This window comes from Desmodus rotundus, chromosome 13, assembly GCF_022682495.2.
Source record: "Desmodus rotundus isolate HL8 chromosome 13, HLdesRot8A.1, whole genome shotgun sequence".
Taxonomy (NCBI): domain Eukaryota; kingdom Metazoa; phylum Chordata; class Mammalia; order Chiroptera; family Phyllostomidae; genus Desmodus; species Desmodus rotundus.
In genome coordinates this window covers 38,752,559-38,759,296 of record NC_071399.1, presented here as the reverse complement: position 1 = coordinate 38,759,296, position 6,738 = coordinate 38,752,559, and the positions used below count along the sequence as shown (strand labels likewise).

General features: G+C 38.5%; 1 pseudogene; it reads left to right on the top strand.

Moving 5' to 3' along the window:
- The first annotated feature begins 5,959 nt into the window (after window positions 1-5,959).
- On the top strand, window positions 5,960-6,456 carry LOC112321466 (large ribosomal subunit protein uL11-like; annotated as a pseudogene).
- The last annotated feature ends 282 nt before the right edge of the window (window positions 6,457-6,738 follow it).

The window sequence follows — 6,738 nt, the reverse complement described above, 5'->3', positions numbered from 1 at the left end:
TTGCTTGGAAAATTTGTTTCCAGCCTTTCACTTTCAGTCTGTGTAAGTCTTTTGTCCTGAGATGGGTCTCTTGTAGGCAGCATATGTGTGGGTCTTGTTTTCTTATCCATTCATCTACTCTATGTCTTTTGATTGGAGCATTTAATCCATTTATGTTTAAGGTTATTATCGATAGGTAGTTATTCTTTGCCATTTTTTTCTACCCGTGTTCCTCTCTCTTTCTCCTTTCCTTCCTTTCCTTAAAGCAGTCCCGTTAGCATCTCTTGCAGAGCTGGTTTGATGGAAGCATATTCTTTTAGACTTCTTTTGTCTGGGAAACTCTTTATTTGGCCTTCTATCTTGATTGAGAGCCTTGCTGGGTAAAGTAGCCCTGGTTGCAGGCCTCTGTTCTCATTACTTGGAATATTTTTTGCCATTCTCTTCTGGCTTGGAGCGTTTCCATTGAGAAGTCAGTTGCTAACCTTATTGGGGCTCCCTTGTATGTTACTTCCTGTTTCTCCCTTGCTGCCTTGAAGATCCTCTCTTCGCCTTGGAGATTTGCCATTTTCATTATGATATGTCTTGCAGTGGGTCTCTTTGGTTTCCTCTTGCTTGGGACTCTCTGTGTTTCCTGGAGTTGGGTGACTTTTTCTCCCATCAGATTAGGGAAATTTTCCATCATTACTTTTTCAAACAGGTTTTCTATCCCTTGCTCTTCTTCTCCTCCTTCTGGTATTCCCATTATACTGATATTGTTATGTTTCATGTTGTCCTGTATTTCCCTTATTACCTCTTCATTCTTTCTGAGCCTCTTTTTCTTTTCTTGCTCTTTCTGGGTGTTTTTTTCTACTTTGTCCTTCAGCTTGCTGACCCGAACCTCTGCTTCATCGAGTCTTCTTTTCATTCCTTCTACTGTGTTCTTCAATTCAGAAATTGTATTCTTCATTTCCTCTTGGCTCTTGTTGATAGTTTCTATTTCCTTTTTTATGTTGATATAGTTTGCAGTGACTTCATTGTTGTTTCCGTGTAGTTTCTGGTAATTCACTGTGAGCTTAGAGAGCTCAGTGAGCTTCTTGATAACCATTGCTTTGAACTCAGTATCTGATAGTTGACTTACCTCTTTTTCAGTTAGCATTCTTTCTGAGGCTTCCTCCTTTCCTTTCATTTGGGGATTGTTTCCATGTCTTCCCATTGTTTGTGAGACTTCTTGTTAGCCTCTGCTTCTTGAATTGATCTATTCTGACTCCCTGGGTTTATGGTATGAACTTCTATGGTACAATGCCAATGGGATTCGGTGGTGCTGTCTCCTTAATCTCCTGTGCTCACTGGTCTTGAGCTGACATTTATGGGTGAAACACGGTCTAACTTTGGTCTTTTCAGCACTCCAGGTTTTGTTGTCTGACCGTGAGATTTTTCAATATCCTCTATCTTTGGTCTCCGATCTTCATATATGCTGGAATACCGTTGGCTGTTTGCTCTGCTCCTCAGTTCAGCTAGGTATTTCACTGGTGTTGAGGGGAATTGGACTCTGCTCCCACCTATCTCACCACCATGTTCCCGGAAACCTCCACTTCTATCATTTCATATATGTGTACCAATGTGGTATCTTTTATCATTTGTAAAAGTGGATATCCTTCAACATTTTTCTCTGTATTCTGAATTTGTCACTTTTCTCTTTCAACTGCATTATCAATCAGTGCCAAGGTGCCAAAGTTAGCCAATGAAATCCTGAGCATCACAAGATGTTATTAAACTTATTTCTGGCCCTTTTGCTTTACATATCTTTAACACCAGATTAGAAGAGATACATTCAAAAACTCCTAAACACTTAGTATTACTGAAATTACATTACCAATTATAATTTGTGCATCACTCCTTGAGTGTGTGGTCTCTTGTGAGGCCTATAAAATATTAGACAAAAAGTAATAAAGATATTAATGCCAATGTGGGCCTTCTTACCATCATTATATGTCTATGTCATATTATACAACATTCATGTGTTTATACACCCTTCTTACCCAGCACTCACCACATACTTGTTTTGATGGTGTAATAATCTGCTTAATGTCTTTTTAACCAATTAGAAAAACCATTGACAAACTTTTTGATAAAGAGTTAGATATTAAAAATTTCAGGACTCATGGACCAAAAGTTCTCTATTTACTCAGGAAGGTCACTCAGGCCATAAGCAATACACAAATGAATGAGTGTGACTATGTTCCAGTAAACTGTATTTTGATACCCTTATACCTAAATTTGAATAACACATAGTTTTTTCACATATCACAAAATATTAGACTTGTTTTGATTTTTTAAATCTTATCCTGTGACTGGTACAAAAACATTTGGAAGTGGACTTGACCCATGGGGTTATAATTTGCTAACCCCTGCATTAGGCTATTATGACCCCCAGGAACAGATTCTGAGTCACCTTTATTGTCAACATAGGTTCAGGCTTTGAACAGTTCTCTGTACACTACAGGCACTCAACACATGTTTATTAGATAAACCACTGCTGAATAATTTATGGTTCTCTTAACACCATGGCTAACTTATTTATGCATGAGTGAATTTGTTGGCTCCCCTTTTTTTTCCTCTCTCTCTCTCTCTCTTTCACTAGGACTCTAATGAGGCCAAAATATGCTAGTTTTAAAGGGTTAAGTAATTCCCATTAAGTTCAGGATATTTAGAAAGTGACTTAATTGTCAAAAGAAAGTTCAGTTAAATAAGTAAAATAGGTCACATGGCACACTATTAAAATTGTAACACCTGCTCCCTTCCCAGCCCAGCCTCTGGATACAATAGTCAATAACACTTAAGGCTCAGAGGAACATCTCATCTTTGGCTCTCTGGACCTGATCTACTTTTTTCTGCTGCTAACTCAATTTTTCCATTAAATTCTAGTGCTGTCCCTGAGTCCACCCTTGGTGTAGCATCATGTCCCTTTGCATATACAAGGCCTAGCTATAATCTTGAAGTATGTCTGAGCTAGTGATGGGGTACAATGTTGAGGTAGATCCAAGGCCATGTCACCCTTACCTAGTAGTTTTAGTGCCTTGTTCTTCCACACCTTTCTTTATATCACACAATTCTTTCACCCTGTGCAGTTGTCACCCGCCCTTGCCAGAGCAACTGTACTTCAGAGATGGTATATCAGCAGCAGAGAATAACCCTATCTTGGTGACAGCTATATGCCCCATAGCCCTATGCAAACCTATATAGTTTGTAATTGTCCTTTAGTGGAACATACAATGTTACAGAAATCAAATATGGTATATAAGCAATAAAATTTTGGAAGACAAAGTTACTCTTTTTATTTGTTATCACTTTAACAGAAAGTTTTTTTAAGCAATCAAAACAAAGACATTAAAATTAAACAAAATGTTTATTTAAGCTGCATATTTTGTGTATGGCTCTAAAAGCAAAACAAGACATATTTGCTAAAATGAGTAATTAATATAGACTCTCTAACTTTTTAGCTACAAACTGTTGAAATTTTTTAACTACCAAGAACTCAAAATAACTTTATAAATTCTCTTTGTGCCCATGTAAACTATCATTGAAGTTTAAAGCTAAACATTTTCAATGTCTCTGGTTGTATTTTGCACAAACTGATAGTAACCAGAGAGGAAGGGGAGAAGGATAATAGGAGATAGGGGATAATAGGAGAGGGGCCATCAAGGAGCGTCCATAAAGGACACATGGACAAAGCCAAAGGGGTTCAATGGTGGGAGGAAGGGATGGGTGGAGTGGGGGGCATGTTGGGGTGAAGATGGAGACAACCATACTTGAACAACAATAAAGAATAAATAAATAAAACTAAACATTTTCTTATTTTCAAATGTACAAATTTTAAATACTACCTTATTCATTTTATACCCTGGGCTCTACCTTAAACTTCATAGGAGAGAAACTGTATTTATATTTCTCCATGAAAGCAGAGAAAGGAACTTGCTAGCATGTTCGGAAAGTTTGGGGAAAAAAAGTCTGGAAGGTTTCTAAGAGAAACTTAGTGGAGCTTATTTATTCCTGTCTCAAGAATTTTCATATATTTATCAAAGTAAATAAATACATAAACATAAATTAAAGTAGATTAAGAAATAAAACACGTAAGAACCAGATAATCTTCATCTACTACACTAAGAAACCCACATGATTATTAAGCTACACTGGTAAAACTGAGGAAAGAATTTCAAGGACATAATCTGAATAACATGGGATCCTAAGAATGAAGCCAACAAAAAAGACAGAACACAGGAACCAATAGCTACAGTGCACTTGGGAGGAGGATTCAACATATCCTTGGGCAGGTCTCCTCCCATGCTCTGGTTTTGTACATTGCGTATGGAATTAGAAGACCCCACACAACCCCTCCTGCTTGCTCAAGTGAATCCCATTCAGCCTTCTTTGAACAGAACTTGGAAGCACTTGAAAGAGGAGAGAAATGCTTCAGAGTGGCTGTAATGAGTCAGCACATGAATGTTGACTTCACATTTATACGATTTAGAGACAGCCTGGTTTGTGACCCTGGGCCCTTTTGCCCAATCCCAAATGCTGCAAAATGGCCAGCTAACGAGAGCCAGTGCAAATGTATTCCTCTGGCTTGCATTTAGTTATTTAACATAGAGCAGGGATCAGTACTAAACTAGCCCTCCCATTCTTAATTCTTTTCTCAGAAATTTGCTGATAAATTTCTGAAAATGACTTAACCATATTCCACTAATGGAAGCACCAATTTTATGGGGCTTTGTTATGATTAATAAAAGGGCTGCTTTTTGTGAATTTAAATGAATTGTCAAAAACTCACAGAGTTTAAGAGAAGTCAAATTTTACCTGTTAAACATTTCCTAATACACACTCCAGAGCAAAATAAATATGGAAATTTTCAAAGATATTTAAATGTATTATTCTTCTTGAGGGTAAATCTTTCATGTTATTATCTTCTAGAATTTCAAATATAACAGTTTCCACAGATCAGACTAGATTACTATTTTAAAAGGAGACATCCATATCACCTTGCTGTGTGTTTTCGTGCAAAAAGTAGTTACTATGATGTCATACACCTACTAAGTACTCAATAAACATGAATTCTTAGCTTTTCCCTTATGGCTTCATAAGACTTTGTGATTTCCAAGTCAAAAGGTAGCAAAACATTATACACCAGACAAAAAAAAATTACTTCATCTACAACATGGGTTTGAGACAGCAGGATAAGAAACACCTCTATATGAATACATGTTTTCAAAATGTGGAATTAACTTATGTAATGAACAGCAGGGTAGGTAAAAGCCAAGGAGTTGGCATCTCTTTGGAATGCAGTCGACAGCAATGGCTCTGATTTCTTTCCAATTGATATATGTGACATTTGCCCCACTCTGTTAAACTGAAGACACAACACTCTGTGTAGGAACCAAGGATTTAAGGAGCACTTGATATGTATTCATCAAGCTGAGATGAAAATTACCTTTGCCCAGTTCCAGCCCTTTGCTAGTGTTCTCTCTGGAGTCAGTGAAGAAGGGGAACAAGATTATCACCTCCAGTTTTACAGGCAGTAGAAAAAGAATCAGAAAATTGTAGTCCCCTTGTTAGCCCCACCTTCCCATCTCTGGTAACCACCCCTCCCTCTCTGCCCCCCCCATCAATAGATTCCATGTTTCTTTCTCCAGAAAGTGAGAGGTCAGGTGTTCAAAAATGCCACTGAAGGCCTTTTCTTCTTAGCCATGGCATGTTCTGGCATCTCATCAGTTAGCTACCTAGTCCCAGCATTCACTTTGTAAAATTAATTAACTTAAATTTGCTGATAGTTGCAGACTCCGCACTCTCAAAAATAGAAAATGACAAATCTTGCTTATTAAATTTGTATTTTGTCTTCCTTTTAAGAAAGCCTTACAGCTTTCAGCTTTTGGCTCAGAGGAGGCAAAGGTGCAACTTTCTCTGGTTGTCCAGAATCCGGGTTCATCTGACACCAGCCGCTTCCACCATGCCGCGGAAGTTCGACCCCAACAAGATCAAAGTCGTTTACTTGAGGTGCACCGGCAGGAAAGTCGGTGCCATGTCCGCCCTGGCCCCCTGGATCCGCCCCCTGGGCCTGTCTCCAAAAAAGGTTGGTGATGACATCGACAAAGTGACAGGTGACTGGAAGGGTTTAGAGATCCCGGTGAAACTGACCATTCAGAACAGACAGGCCCAGATTGAAGTAGTGCCTTCTGCTGTGCCCTGATCATCAAAGCCCTCAAAGAACCACCACGAGACAGAAAGAAGCAAAAAAACATTAAGCACAGTGGAAATACCACTTTTGATGAGATCGTCAACATTGTCCTACAGATGCAGCACTAATTTTTGGCTAGAGAGCTCTCTGGAACCATTAAAGAGATCCTGGGGACGGCCCAGTCTGTGGGCTGCAATGTCGATGGCTGCCACCCTCACAACATCATAGATGACATTAACAGTAGTGCAGTGGAGTGCCCGGCTAGTTAAGAACTACAAGGGAAAATATTTCAATTAAAGATTACTTAACAACCAAAAAAAAAAAAAAAAAAAGCAAGCCTTATACCTGTGGACAAAGACAACAGGAGGGAAGATTGAATGCGGGAGGTGGGGTGTGGTTAGGGCAGGGAAGAGTAATGTGGGATAAATGGGGACAACTGTAATTGAACAACAATAAAAAATATAATAAAATAAAATAAAAAACATCCATTCCCCTTGTTGCTACCATGCATACTGCACTTGTTGTGCCAACATTTTAATATTAACAGTTTA